The sequence below is a fragment of the Choloepus didactylus genome, chromosome 2 (assembly GCF_015220235.1).
Source record: "Choloepus didactylus isolate mChoDid1 chromosome 2, mChoDid1.pri, whole genome shotgun sequence".
Taxonomy (NCBI): domain Eukaryota; kingdom Metazoa; phylum Chordata; class Mammalia; order Pilosa; family Megalonychidae; genus Choloepus; species Choloepus didactylus.
The window spans coordinates 147,924,980-147,939,741 of NC_051308.1; the positions used below are offsets into that span (position 1 = coordinate 147,924,980).

A 14,762-nucleotide genomic window follows, 5' to 3' on the forward strand; every position below is an offset into this window, starting at 1 on the left:
GCAGCCAACACCTCTTGCAATGTTGGGGATGACGTGCAAGCTGGGGTGCAGCTGACAGCCATCGCAGCGCCGGGCTAAACCCAGCTGGAGAGCCGACAGCCACCGCCTCCAGTGGGTGGGCTTGGAGCACCGCCCCCCGGGAGCGCGGTCCAATGGGCTGGATTCCAGGGGGCGGGGCGCGCGCGGGCGGGCGGGGCGAGGCCCGGGAGGCGGGGCGGGCCGGGGCCGGCGCGGTCTTGGCGGTAACTACAGGGTGGCGGCGGCTTGGCCGGGCGTCCGCAGGTCGTGGGGGATGGGGTCGACGAGCTTCAGCCCTCCGTGGTGGCGGCGACCGTAAGCGTTCGGTGTGCGGCAGCGCCCGGGACCGGGATGGAGCGCCGCGGTGAGTGTGGGGCGGGGCTGGGCTCGGGCGGGGGTCGCCCTCAGCGGACGTCCGCGAGTTGCGGTCGTGGGTGCGGGCCCTCCGCGCGGTGGCCCGGAGCGGAGGAAGCTACTGACTGCGTTGGGGCCGGAGCCGGATGACCAGGGCCGGAGGCTGAGGAGAGTTCTGGTCTTTGGGGAGGGGTCCGACCCGGGTGACGGAGAGACTGGAGCCGAGAAGCGGGCGCTTTGCCTACGCTACGGACACCCCCGGCACCGGGTGCGCACCCAGAGTGGGGGCGACGCCACCCGGGCCGCCGAGAGGCTGGCGGGTCACACTTTACTCTTCTTCCAGGTTCTCCCAGGGCGTCCCGCAGCCCCTCTCGCATTTGTGGCCTCCGACCTACCCCGCCCCCGTGTGGAATTCTAGGGATCTCCCCTATTGATTTCCTTTGCTGGGCTTCGCTTCGTCTTCCTCTCTTGGGATCTTTTTGGAAGTTTGGTGGCGTTTTCTGAAATTTCAGTCTAACAAGTGCAAAGGCTAAGATAAAAGAACGGACATCTCGTGTTCCATATTTACCTTTTCTTACCTGACTTCGCCTTACCTAAGTCCAGACTGTTTTTTATTTGGGAGGAGGTGGCGGTGGTGGTGGGGATCTAAAGGTCCCCCAGAACCCGCTCTCTTTCCCTTTCTCTTCCAGTGCCCCTCTACGGTGCGTCTCACTTCGCTCTCTGTTCATCCCCCTGTCTTCTCCTTATTGCTGTCCCTTCTCCTTCGGCCCCATCCACCTCTTCCCAGCCGGGACCTTAAGGCACATTGTGTGCCTTGAAAAATAGGAACTGACAGGTAAAATCTGCAGCTACTGCAAGGAGAGCATGTCCCTGTGAGTTGTTTTCCTGGATGTCCCAGGACCCTGTTAAGGAAAGCCAGTGCTTGCCGGGAGAGCCTTGCTTTAGCCAGAACAGAGTAGCTAAGGACTGTCCTTGTCTTTGAGCCCTTCTGAAAAGTCCAGAGTCTATCTTTTTTTCCTACCACCCCTCGTTAGAGACCAGGGGTGGGGTTCCTTTACCAACCTTCCAAATTGGGTTTCTTGGATCCTTGACATCCTCTATCCTCTGTCTTCTAAAGGTAGATCTTTGGGGGATGTTGGCAATGTGTTGTGAAATTTCCAAGACTCCAATATAGCCAAGGAACCTTCTGTTCCGTATTTACCTTTTTCTTTCCTTTCCTCTTCTTCTTCTTTGGGAATTAGCTTCATTTCCTTATTCAGTTTTTTTTTTTCTTTCTTTCTTTTTTGGGGGGCAAGGGGTGGTTTCTTTTCTAAGAAAAATAATTCAGAATTAGATATTAAAGTGAATATTTAGAATGAGTAATTAAATCATAACAAATTTATGGGAGTCTTGGAAATTTAGGTCCCTTTCTTTTGAAATTTCTTTAGGCAGTTTGCCAGAAATGCATACTTAGAAATGCATCCTGATTGTAGGAACTGTGCGAATGAAGAATCCTGAAGTTTAAGCTTCATTAGCTTTATCGTACATATGGTGGCATAGCTCTAAAAGACTTTGGTTCTGGTCTCATGGTTCTGAGAGAGTTTGAGTAAATTTGAAGAAAATACAATAGACCCAGATGGTCGCCAAATTGGCACAGTCCAGCTAATCTATGGTGGTTGGTCATTCCTGTCTCCCGTCACCTGCCTAAAATAGAAGATCCAACTTAATTGTCAGCACCTTCACTTCACCATCTCATACAAAAGGTCACCACCTCACATAGAAGTCTGCTGTAAAGCCCTCAACCTAGGAATGTGGGCTTCTGCAGCCACTGTTGCTGGTCCTGGGGGTTAGTACTATGTTGGAAAGTTCATGCTGGGAAGGCACCTGGGAAAGGTTTTCATTTCTGTGCCCAGTGGTGATTCATTCAGCATTCACCAGGAAATTTAGTGTGATCCCAGTATGTGCTAAAGTGTCCTGTAGACCTTTGAATCTACTGAGTAGAAATAGACAAAACAGGCATAACAATTTGAATTCCCCAAAAGAAGTATTGTTGACTATCTTATGGGAAAGCAGAGGGATGATATTTTTTCAATGGAGAGAATGGAAAGACTTCTTGGAAGAAGTGGTGTGTGTGTGAGTTTGAAAGGAAAAGAATGGTTTTAATAATCACAGAAGAAGGAAGGCCCTGCTAAACAGAATTATTGGTTATGTCTAATACATACCAGTATGTTACTGCTCCAGCTTCTGTGTTTTTGCTTTGAAGCTTTGAAGGCTGTTATTGTTTTTTATTTTAAATTCCCCAACTCATCTCTAGTGTGGTGGTGCTAGATATGATGAGGATTTATTTGAGGAGGGTTTGCCCTTTCTTCTTTGGCTTTATTATTACTCTGAAAAATGAGCCGCTTGTTTCAGAGAGCAGGCATTTGATGATACTGCCCCCCTAGAAAAGAATATTGTTTTTCCCTTTAGTGTTCCAGTGTTCGTTTTGAAAAAGTTTTTGGATACCATAGTTCTCCTTTCTAAGGAAGGGGATGGAAAAGATGGAAGATAGCTAACATATTTTGAAAAGTATTAGGGAAAGAGGTTGAGATGAGCTTGAGAGACTCTTCAAATATAACCTCCCATAATTTTGCTTATAATTTATTTATCTAATAACTGTTGAGCACCAGTGTGATGTAAGATTTGTGCATAATGTGTTGGATTTGTGTACAGTCATTTGGCTTTCAAATGATTCTGTTTTCTGAAAATGACATTTAGGGAATGTAGGATTTGATCAGCACTGAAACACATGACTTGTATGCTATGCTAGGAAGAAATGGGGGAGCAGAGGGCAAGAAAATGATGGGTCTGGTGGGAAGAATCTTGATATCACCTTTAGTAGATGGGGAGTGTAGATTTTTCTTTAAACAAACAAACAACTTTTTATTATGGAAAAGTTGGCAGGATAGTGTAAGAAACCCCATTTACCCTACCCAAATTTAAAAAGTTATCAACTCGTGACCAATGTTGTCTTATCTACACCCCCACTCATTCTGTCATCACCCATGTTATTTTGAAACGAATCCTGGAAAATCATATAATTTCCTCCATAAATATATCAGGGTGTATTTCCAAAAAGAAAGGATTGCTTTTTGAATATAATGCTATTTACCATCATCAAATATCCAGTCAGTGTTCAATCAAATTTACTTACAGGTCATACAGTTTTTTATAGTTTGTTTGAGGCAGGATCCAGATAAGGGCCACACAGTGAAACTGATATGATATACACACATACACACATTTATTGAGGTATAATTTAAATATAATAAAATGCATTGTTTCCAAGCATATACTTGAATGAGTTTTCACAAATGTATACACTCATGTAATCACCACCACAATTAAGATTCAAAATTTTTCCATTACTCCAGTAAGTTCCCTCATATTCATTTGCAATCCTTCCCTCACTTGCCCAACACACACACACGTACACACTACCACCCCTGTCCCAAGCACCATCAGTTGATATGCTTTTTGTCACTAAAGATTGCGTTCTTCTTTTCTAGAATTTCATATAAATGGGATCACATAGTATATATTCTTTTGTTTCTGGCTTAATTCATTTAGGATGATGTTTTTGAAATTTATCCATGATTTTTGCTATATCATGAAGCAATGTTAAATAGTTAATTGTTAAATAGTATTCCATTGTAAGGATATACCACAATTTTTTTTTAACCTTTTATCTGTTATTGGACATTTGGGTTGTTTCCAGTTTTTGACTATCATGAAAAAGTTTCCATGAACATTTGTGTACAAGTTTTTGGGTGAATGTATGTTTTCATTTCTTTTGGGTGCATAAAAGAGTAGAATTGCTAGGTTGTATGCTTAATGTATGTTTGTGTAAGAAATTGCCAGGCTGTTTTCCAAAGTGGTTCTGGACCTTGTGTAGCAGCAATGTATGAGAATTACATTTGCTGTATATCCTCACCAATGTTTAGTATTTCTGACAAGCTAAATTAAAAATTCTAGTGGTTATCTAGTGGTATCTCATTGTAGTTTAAATTTGCATTTCTCTGATCCTAATGATGTTGAGCACTATTTCATCTGCTTACTGCTCAGTTGTAGATCTTCTTTTGAAGTCCAGCTTTCCAATGTTTTTTTTGTGTGTGTTCTGAGAAAATGTTCCCTAGATTTTCTTTTAGAAAATCTCCTCTTTTACAACAAAGATCCTGAGAAATTTTCTTAATGGAGCAGGTAGTAAATATTTTAGGTTTGCAGGCCAAATTATCTCAACTAGACTCAGCTCTGCTATTATAGCTCAAAAGCAGATGTAGACAGCGCATTAGTGATTGGGCATGGCTGTGTTCCAAAAAACAAACAAACAAACAAACAAAAACAGGCAGGTGACCCTTCTTATTCCTGAATCTAGAAAATTGATAATTTTAGTTTGTATGTTTAGGTCTATGATACATGAGTTAATTTTGGGGTATGCTGTGGACTAAGAGTAAGGTTAATTTTTTTCCCCCATATAGATATCAAGTTATTTCAGCACCATTTATTGAAAAGACTACCTTTTCCTCCATTGAATTACTTTGGCACCTCTGTTGAAAGTCAATTAACCTTATATATGTGGACCTATTTCTGAACTGTATTCTGTTCTATTGATCTATATATTTCTCTGTATACCTCTCAATATGACACTTGTCTTAACAATTTTAGCTTTATAGTAAGCCTTGGAGTCAGGCAGTTTAAGCTTTCAACTTGGTCTTTACATAATAGTTTTGGCTATTCTAGATTATATATAAATTTTAGTCTCTGTCCATTTCTACAAAAACCTGCAAGGATTTTGTTTGAGATTACTTGAAGCTGTAGTTCAATTTGGAAGAAATTGATGTCTTAACATGCAGTGCTCCAGTCCATGAAAATGGTATGCCTATCCATTTATCCAGTTCTTTAATTTCTTGCAGTAGGTTTCTGTAGTTTTCACTTTATGATCTTGTACATGTTTTGTTAAATTTATCCCTAAGAATTTCTCATTTTTGATGCTATTATAAATATTACTGATTTTTTGTGTCATTTTCGAATTGTTGCTTGCTGGTATGTAGAAGTAAAATTGAATATAGTATGTTGCTCTTATATTGTGTGACCTTGATATATTCATTTATTAGTTTTAGTAGCTTATTTATGGGTTTCTTAGGATTCTCTAGGTAGACATATGTGTTATCTCCTAATAAAGTTTTGCTTCTTCCTTTTCAATCTGGATGCCTTTTTTTTTTTCTTTTGTCTTCTTATACCAGCCGAGACCACCAGTAACAGTATTGAATAGAAGTGGTGTTATTGGACATCCTTGCCTTGTTCCTGATCTTGAGGGGAAAAAAAAACCAAAACATTGTCTTTCAACATTAACTGTGATAATAGCTGTAGACTTTTTGTAGATGTCTTTTATCAGGTTGAAGGAATTCCCTAATGTTTCTAGATTGCTAACTGTTTTAATTATGAATGGACATGGAATTTTGTCAGATGCTGTTTCTGTATCTATTGAGATGATCACATTTCTCCATTGAGTGTTAAATTAAGCTGTATCATTGGGACAAATATCACTAGGTCATGATGTATTAGCCTCCTTGTATATTGTTGGATTTGATTTGCTAATAATTTCTTAAAGAATTTGTTCTGTAGTTTTCTTGTAATGTCTTTGTCTCGTTTTTGGTATTAGGGTAATTCTGGCCTCATCTAATTGAGTTGGGAAGTCTTCCTGCCTCTTCTGTTTTCTGAGACTTTGTGTAGGAATGGTATTATTTCATCTGGTTTGATAGATTTCACCAGGGGAGACATGTGGGTCTCTAGTTTTCTTTTTGGGAAGTTTTAGATCATGAATTCAGTTTCTTTGATACATACAGGGCTATTCAGATTTTATGTTTCCTGTATCAGGTTTGATAATTTGTGTCTTTCAAGGACTTTTTTTCCCCATTTTTATCTGAGTTGCTGAATTTATTGGCATAAAGTTATTCATAACATTTTCTCATTATTCTTTTAATATATTTAGGGTCTGTACTAATGTCCCTTCTTTCTTTTATGATATTAGTAATTGGTGTTTTCTTTCTTCTCTTCTTGAACTGTCTGAACAGATATTTATCAATTTAACTGATCTTTTCAAAGAACCAGTTTTGGGTTCCATTGATTTTTCTCTGATATAATTTGGGTACTTACTCCAGTAAGTTCCCTCATACTCATTTGCACTCTTTCCCTCACTTGCCCAACACACACACACATGCACACTACCACCCCTGCCCCAAGCACCATCAGCTGATATGCTTGTTTTCTATTACTCTTATTATTTCTGTTATTATTTCCTTCCTTTTGCTTACTTTGGGGTTAGATTTACTCTTTGTTTTCTAGCTTCTTAAAGTGGAAGGTTAGATGATTGATTTTAGTTGACCTTCTTTTTTGAATAAAGCATCCAAAACTGTATATTTCTCTGTAACCACTGCTTTAACTGTGTAACCTACACATCATGACACATTGTATTTTCATTTTTATTTAGGTCAAAACATTTTCAAATGTCCTTTTTGGTTCATCTTTGACCCATGGGTTGTTTAAAGTATGTTTTATAATTTCCAAATATTTAGGGATTTTCCAGATATCTTTCTTTTATTGATTTCTATTTTAATTTTGTTTTGGTCAGAGAGCATACTTTGTATAATTTTATCCCTCTTAAATTTATTGGGACTTGTTTTATGGTTCTACTTATGGTCTGTCTTGGTGACTACTCTGTGTGCATTTGAAAAGAATGTGTATTCTGCTATTGTGTTAGGTAGAACTCTCTGTAAGTGTCAATCATGTCAAGTTGGTTGATAGTGTTGTTCAGGTCTTCTGTATCCTTACTGATTTTCTATCATTTATCCCATCAGTTACTGAGAGAGGATTGTTGAAATCTCAACTATCATTGGGGATTTGTCTATTTTTCCTTTCAGTTCTACCAGTTTTTCCCTCACATATTTTGAAGCTCAATTTTTAGGTGCACAAACTTTCAGGATTGTTATGTCTTTTATGATGAATTGATTCAATTGTCATTATGAAATGTTGTTCTTTTTTCTTGGTTAAAAATTCCTTTTCTGATTTCATAGAGCCACTTCAGCTTTTTTATGATTAGCATTTGCATGGTGTACCTTTTTTTGTCCTTTTACTTGCGATCTATTTGTGTCTTTGTATTTCAAGTCTGTTTATTATAGGCAGCATATAGATGGGTCTCACTTTTTTTATCCAGTCTGACAATCTCTGCCTTCTCATTGGGGTGCTTAGAGTATTTGTATTTAATGTAATTATTGATATGATGTTAACAAACATCTTGCTGTTTGTTTTTTGTTTGTCCCATCTGTCATTTGTCTTTTTTTTTCTTCTTGCCTCCTTCTTTTGGATTGATTAATTGTTTGAAATTCCATTCATCTCCACTATTGGTTTATTAACTGTAACTTCAAAGATTTTAATATGCATCTTTAACTCACATGGTCTACTTTCAAATAATATTATTCTACTTCACAAATATTGTAAGAACCTTACTGTTCCCTCTTCCATTACTTTGAGTTATTGCCATACATTTTACTTCTATATATATTATAAATGACACAGTACATTATTACTTTTGTTTTTTTTAAATATCATTTTTGTTTTAAAGAAATTTCTAAAATGAGGCATGTTTTGAAGCTTCATTGGGTCAAGTCTAAAATAACATATTCTTTTCTTTAGGGCTAGTTTAGATGTACTAATAAGGCAAAGCCTTTCTGGGAACTCTGCTTGGGTGTTCAGCAGGTTTCTCCCTCTGGGAGCTCTGGAAATTGTTCAGCTATGGCTCCCTGGGAGCTCTTCACCCATCTTTGTGGAGTTTTGCTCTATACTTGTGCAGCTTAGTATTCCACAACAGAATTAAGGAATTGCTATGCAAATTTCTGGAGCTCTTCCTCTTCCTAGCTCTTTCCTCTCTGGTATTCTGTCCCACAAATTTCAGCTGCCCCACTCTGCCTGAACTATGGTGCCTGTCTCCTCAACCTAGCAAGAGTGCAATGCCCTGCCTGACTTCCCCCACCCTGTACGAAGGTCCAGAAAGTGCCTCCAGGCAGAAAATTAGGGAGATGGTAGGGCTCAACCTTATTTGTTTGTGATCCCATCTATCAGGGATGACCGTCTATAGCTGTTGGTAGTCCAGTGTTTGAAAACATTATTTTATATATTTTGTTCAGTTTTCTAGTTGTTTACAGTAGAAGGGCAAGTCCAGTACCATTTATTCCTGCATTTGATATTTGTTTTAAGGACTTTTTATCCAGAGATTTTCCTTCCTTCTTTTTTCTTGAAATTTATTTGTTGAATAAACTGTGTAGTTTGTCCTATAAGATAGCCCACGGTCTAGATTTTGCTGGAGCATATCCTGTGCTGTAATTTAGCAGGTTCCTCTGTGCTCTATATTGCTTATCAAGTGGTACTCGCATCTAGAACAGGGTTTTTCAGTCTTGGCACTGTTGGCCATTTTGGGCCCTGTAATTCTTTGCTGGTGGAGTGGGTGGGCTGTCCTGTGCATGTAGAATATTAACCACCATCCCTGGCCTCTACTCCACTAGATGTCAGTAGAAACTCCTCTGCAGTTGCAGCAAGAAATGTTTCCAGACATTGTCAAATGTCCTTGAGAGGGCAAAATCACCTTGGTTAAGAACTCTGATCTAGAGGCTTGATCAACTTTAGGTTTCACTTTTTTGACAAGACTGTTTCATAAGTGGTGATATGTTCTTCAGTTTCAAGAAAACAGCATTTGGTAATGTCTTTTTCGTGATGTTTACCAGCCACTGATGCTCAGTGACTAGATCCATCGGTTCATTACGGGTTGCAAAGTGGTGCTTTTCTAATTCTATCATGCCGTCTTCATTTAGAAGCTGGAATACTTCTATAGAGAAGTGTGCCTGAGAGGTGGACTCCAGAGGCCTCCATTGCCTGCTTGCTCCTTGACAGCTACTGTGCCCCTCCCCCCACCCCTTCTCCAGCCAAAGTGAGGACTACTGTTGTCTGTTTTCAATCCTGTGTTGATCTGCTCACAGGGATCTTCTGGGGCTCAGAAGGGGGTTTTTCATCTGAGGTATTCTTGGGTGTGTATGTATCTGGAGCAGATACATTAGGGTTTTGAAGGGTTTTTGTGTTATGTGTAAGTTTAGTGTAAGAAATCCTATAGCAGAACAGAAGAAGAGTTTTTGTTCTCATAGTTACCTCCTTAATTCCTCCATGGTGGAACTGGTCTCACCTCCTCAAAGACTTGACCTTTTGGAGCAAAACCAAAACTGATGTCCACCTCCTTTACTTGGGGTCAATATATGTAGGTGTCCTAGTTTGCTGATGCTGCAGAATGCAAAACACCAGAGATGGATAGGCTTTTATAAAACGGGGGTTTATTTTGCTAGACAGTTACAGTCTTAAGGCCACAAAATGTCGAAGGTAACACCTCAGCAATCGGGTACCTTCACCAGAGGATGGCCTTCACCGGAGGATGGCCAATGGCGTCCGGAAAACCTCTGCTAGCTGGGAAGGCAGCCGGCGTCTGCTCCAAAGCTCCGGCCTCAAAACGGCTTTCTCCCAGGACGTTCCTCTCTAGCAAGCTTGCTCCTCTTCAAAACATCACTCCCAGCTGCACTCCGTTTCCTCTCTTTGAGTCAGCTCATTTATATAGCTCCACGGATCAAGGCCCACCCTGAATGGGCGGGGCCACACCTCCATGGGAACATCTCATCAGAATCATCTCCCACAGCTGGGTGGGGCACATTCCAAGCAAATCCAACCAGCACCAAAAACGTCTGCCCCACACAAGACCACAAAGATAATGGCATCTGGGGGACACAATACACTCAAACCGGCACAGTAGGTTTTTGTTCTTTCTGACTCCTTCTGTGTGAAACCTTCCCCCATAGGTTAGGAACTGCTTTGGCAACCTTGAGTGATAGTGTATAGGCTTTGGGCCTCCCCTTTTTATTCCCATTTTTTTCTTCTTCCTACTCGAGTATTTTTCTCATTTCAGTAGAGGGTTTGAGAGTAGAGTTGAAGAAAATGAGATAGGCCTGGGTGGCAGATACTTCACTCTTTCCAAGAGGCGTGAAATACAACTGTGGCTGAGAGTAAGAGCCCCTGTCCACTGTGCTCCCCTGTGGGGCTGGACTCCCCACAGGGAGCACAGACTTTCATTGTCTGCACCATCCCCTCAGGGGACTGGGCAGCTGGGACCGCTTTGGCTCTAGGTATGTGGTTTCTGCAACCATAGCTTTGGATCCTAGGGTTTAGGACTAGGTGAGCAAATATGGCATTAATGCACCTTGGAAGTATTTTCAGTCCTGTGCTACTTGTCAGTCCTCACTGCATCTTTAAAAATATTCCTGGAGGGCTCCATTTATTCCAGTACTGTGGTAGGTGTCCAGTGCTGAGAATGTTATTAGTAAGGGCAACTCCAGGACACTAAATATATGTGGCAAAAGACAAAGGGTACAACAAAGGCCTCCATTAAAGTATATTCAGTGTCCCGTGAAAGTGCAAAAGGGAGATTGACTGTCAGTGTAGAAAATGAGCAGGCTTCAGAACAAGGAAGGCGTTGGGTCTGGGCAGTATTATGAGCAGGATTTTAACCGGCATAAAAGTGGACTGGGCCCATTCTGGGCAGAGTTGTTACATATTGCTAATACATAGTATTATTTAAAGTAAATATCGTAAAATCATGGATTGTTATTGATCTAGCATCTAGATAGGAACTTTAAGTTTTGATTTTTAAAAAATTCTTTTTTCCCCTAGCATTGATAATGAGTCACTTTAATCAGGAACATTTATTGGTATCAAACTAGCTAACTTGTTTATAAAAGACAGTTTGAGGCACATGCTAGGACATTGGTGTGGGGGTTTTCACCTGGTTTTCCTATGCCACATGTATGTGTCCTTCTGTGCCAGACAGTGCATATTTGATGACAGTTCTTCCTCACAGGAGGGGGTAGAGGAAGAAGTAGGACTCCTCATGCCTGGGGGCCAGAGACAGTTGGGGAGCTAGCAGCCGCCAGGCCTCTGCCAGTAGGAGCTGCCCGACCTCCTCTTCCCCAGAGGGCACTGTGGGCTGCAGCGCAGCTGGACACCGGGACCCTTAGTCTGTATGTGTGTGTGTGCATGTGTGTGTTAAAAGTCAGTCCCTGCTTGCTCTCCTGCCCGCCAGTCCTCCAGTCCACATGGCCCTTCTTCCTTTCTGGACGTTTGTGAGTAGATCTGGTCTAATAACAAAGAGCAGATCTGAGGGGCACGCTTTCCTTCCTGGAGTCCCCTGAGGTTTGCCCTGTCCTCACCTTCCTTGACCTTCTGAATTCTTTCCTCTTTCCCCCTTGGATTCCTTCAGTGTGCCCTCCCAACATCCCCACCAGCCCAAGGGCTGGGACATTGGAGAACAAGAAGCTGGAGTCCCCCTCTCTACCACAGTGCAAGATGTGGAGGAGTGGACTTATACTATTATTGAGTGATGCAGGAAATTATTACCAGGATGTTTTTAGGTCCATGTTCTCCTGTGAAAAAAGAAGGCTATCTGTACGGCAGAATCAACTTCAGGAATATGAAGACAACTACCTCGAAAAATTAACAATACTGGAAGATCATCATCTGTTCAGTCTGCTACCACAGAGAGTTTGAAGAGAATGCATGAAGGAGAGTTTAGCAATATGCAGGTTGAGGTTGCACAGAACGTCTCACTCAAGAGCAACGTTTAGAGGATATGCATATTAGTTTGGGAAGAAAAAAATACTAAAGCCATTGATAATAATGTAAAGTGGTAAAAACACAAGTAGTTTTTCAATTATATGTTGCTTCCAGACAGGTTTCCCTGCAACTTGTTGAAGAACTTTTTAAGATGTTGGACTTCTTCAGTAGGCACCCTGATGATTCTATTTATCTTTTAAGCACTACATTTTCTCATAAACCAAGAATTTTGAACTTGCAGAAAGGTATTGTCACAGTAATGTACTCTTCATATTTGAAATTTATTTGTATGATATGAAATTATTTTTTTTAGATAAAATGCAAGTTGGGGGGATAAATAAAATAACTTTTAGTTTAAAAGTGAACTACCATTTTTGAGACTATCATACTCCTTACTAAAGAAGAGGGGGGTAGAGAGGATGGCAGAATTAATTTATTTTTTTAAAGATTTAAGAGGGGTTTGAGATTAAGAGCCATCTCAAAGTTTCCTTCATATAACTTCACTTACAATTTAACTATCCAAAATTAATTGAGGGCTTTCTCTGTGTCAGGTCCTATATACAATAGTCAAATCTTTTAGAGGTGAGGTTCAGAGGTGGATCTGTTGGGGAGGGTCAGAGGGCAGATCTGAGGGGCAGACTTTGCTTCCTGGAGTCCCCTGAGGGTTGCTCTGTCCCCACCCTCATTGGCCTTCTGAATTGTTTCCTCTTTCCCCATTGGTTTTCCCTTTGTTTTGCATCATCACCAGTTTCCATGGTGAGCATCATACTGGTATTTCTCCTCCAGTAGGGATAGAAAGTACCTTTGGTTTTGAGGTGTCCTATTTCCATACATTTGACCTTTGAACCTGTGTGCTTGGATTTTGATGAGGTAAGTTTGTATAAGTCCAGTGTGAGAAGTCAACTGTGGGTCACAAGTAACTAAGGAGCTTAGGATTCTCATGTTTATCTCTTCCAAATAAGCCCAGAAGCACCAAATTGGTTTTGCTTCTCTTGAACTCTTTCCTGCATGGATTCAAAAGTGGGGGAGACATCCCTCTCCCCTTGCCAGTGAATGGCTTCTGTCTTTCTACTTCTGTTCTCCCTCCTGCCTCTCTCCCATCTTCTATAACTCCTACCTCCTCTTCTCTCTCCCTTTGCTTCTCTCTGCACATCCGTCTCCAGTCTTTTTACTGTGGTCTCTGTCCCCTTTGCTCTCTTTGCCTTCCTCTTCCTCTGTATTTGTTCCTGGTTTTCTGTTACAACCATGGCCCTTTTCTCTCTTCTCTTCATACCTCCCTCATCTCCCTTGCCCTGCTTCTTTGCCTCTTCCTTCTTCCCTCCTTCTTTTCCCACTTCCTTATGTGTGCTTCATTCTCTCTCTGCCCCCCTCCTCCTAAAATGTGTCCCTTGCTCTGACTTCCCACCAGGTCTGAGGCCAGTTACTACGGATTCCACTGAGACTTTTAGTCAGGAACCTTTATTGGGAAGAAATTATCTGATTTACAGGATAGATTGGGGAATATGCTTGGGCACAAGTGTGTGGTTTGGATAAAAAACATATTGTCTCTTTTTTGGTCTGGTTATTCCTCTGCCAAATGACTTAGCCCCTGGGTCCCAAATAGCAAATATTTTATGGTCATTCTTCCCTGGATTCAAAGAACAACAACAACAAAAAAAAAAACCTTTTAAAAATGCCAGGCAGGATTTTTAAAGAAATATTGGAAATATGATGATCTTTCTTATTAAAAAGGAATGGAGAAGATGACAGGTCATGTTTAAGATATTTTTAAATGAATTAAAATGGAGAATTAGATTGTAGACTTTCCCAGATTTCTCTTCCACAATTTACTTATGAATTAGACATCTAATATTCATTGAGGGCCTACTCTGCCACACTCTGGGCATACTAGTCAACTAGGGTTTCAGTTAATGAAAGTGTCACTTGGAGAGAAAAAGGAGTTAAGTTAGCCCTGAGACAGGTGCTACCTGTGGAGGAAGAATTGTATTAGAGGGAAGTCGTGGATTTGGTTGGTGAGGATCTTGAGAATATCCCAGAGCAGATCTGAGAGGCAGACTTTCCCCTCTTGAACCCCCTGAGGGTTGCTCTGCCCCCACCCTCCATAGTTTTCAGAATCTTTTCCTCTCCCCTCATTGGTGCCCTCCAGTTCAGAATCATCAGTGGCTTCCATGTTGAGTATCCGTGGTGCATCATTGTCCTCCATTGAGGTTGGAGGGAGTGTTTGGTTTTTAGGTGTCTTAAAGTATTTCTGTTGCTTTTGACCTTGGTACAGTTATGTTTCTCTTACTGGGTTTTTTAAAAATTAAGTCATAAATAATTATGGAATCAAGGTAATCAAGGAGCATTGGGTTGTCATTTGATCTTTTCCAGGTAACAACCTAATTGGCTTCACTTCCCTAAAACTATTTTACCATGGCAGAAGTTTTCCTCTTTCCTTTCTTGTTTACTGGGTGGGCTTTTTTTCCTTCCTCTATCACTTCTCTTTGTTCCTATTTTCTCTCTTCATCTTATTTTCTTTCTCTACCTCCCCTTGTCTCTGCGTCTGTCTTGGGCTTCTTTGGTTTTTTGTTCTTTCCCTCTCTCTTTCCCTGTTTTTCTCTTCCTCTCCTATGTGTGTTCCTTTCTGTCCAAGACACCCTCTACCACAATACTGTTCCATCTCATAAGGACCTTTT

The 14,762-nt window shown here is 41.0% G+C and overlaps 1 protein-coding gene across 3 annotated transcripts in view; it reads left to right on the top strand.

Annotated features, from left to right (window-relative positions):
- Positions 1–247: 247 nt before the first annotated feature.
- Positions 248–14,762, top strand: part of ARHGAP29 (Rho GTPase activating protein 29) — a 73,865-nt gene continuing 59,350 nt past the window's right edge. For 2 of the 3 annotated variants that reach the window (XM_037826596.1, XM_037826599.1), the window contains exon 1: positions 248–382. The gene's annotated coding sequence lies outside the window, so the exon portion shown is untranslated. The remainder of the gene's footprint in view (positions 383–14,762) is intronic. The other variant, XM_037826597.1, reaches the window with a different exon arrangement.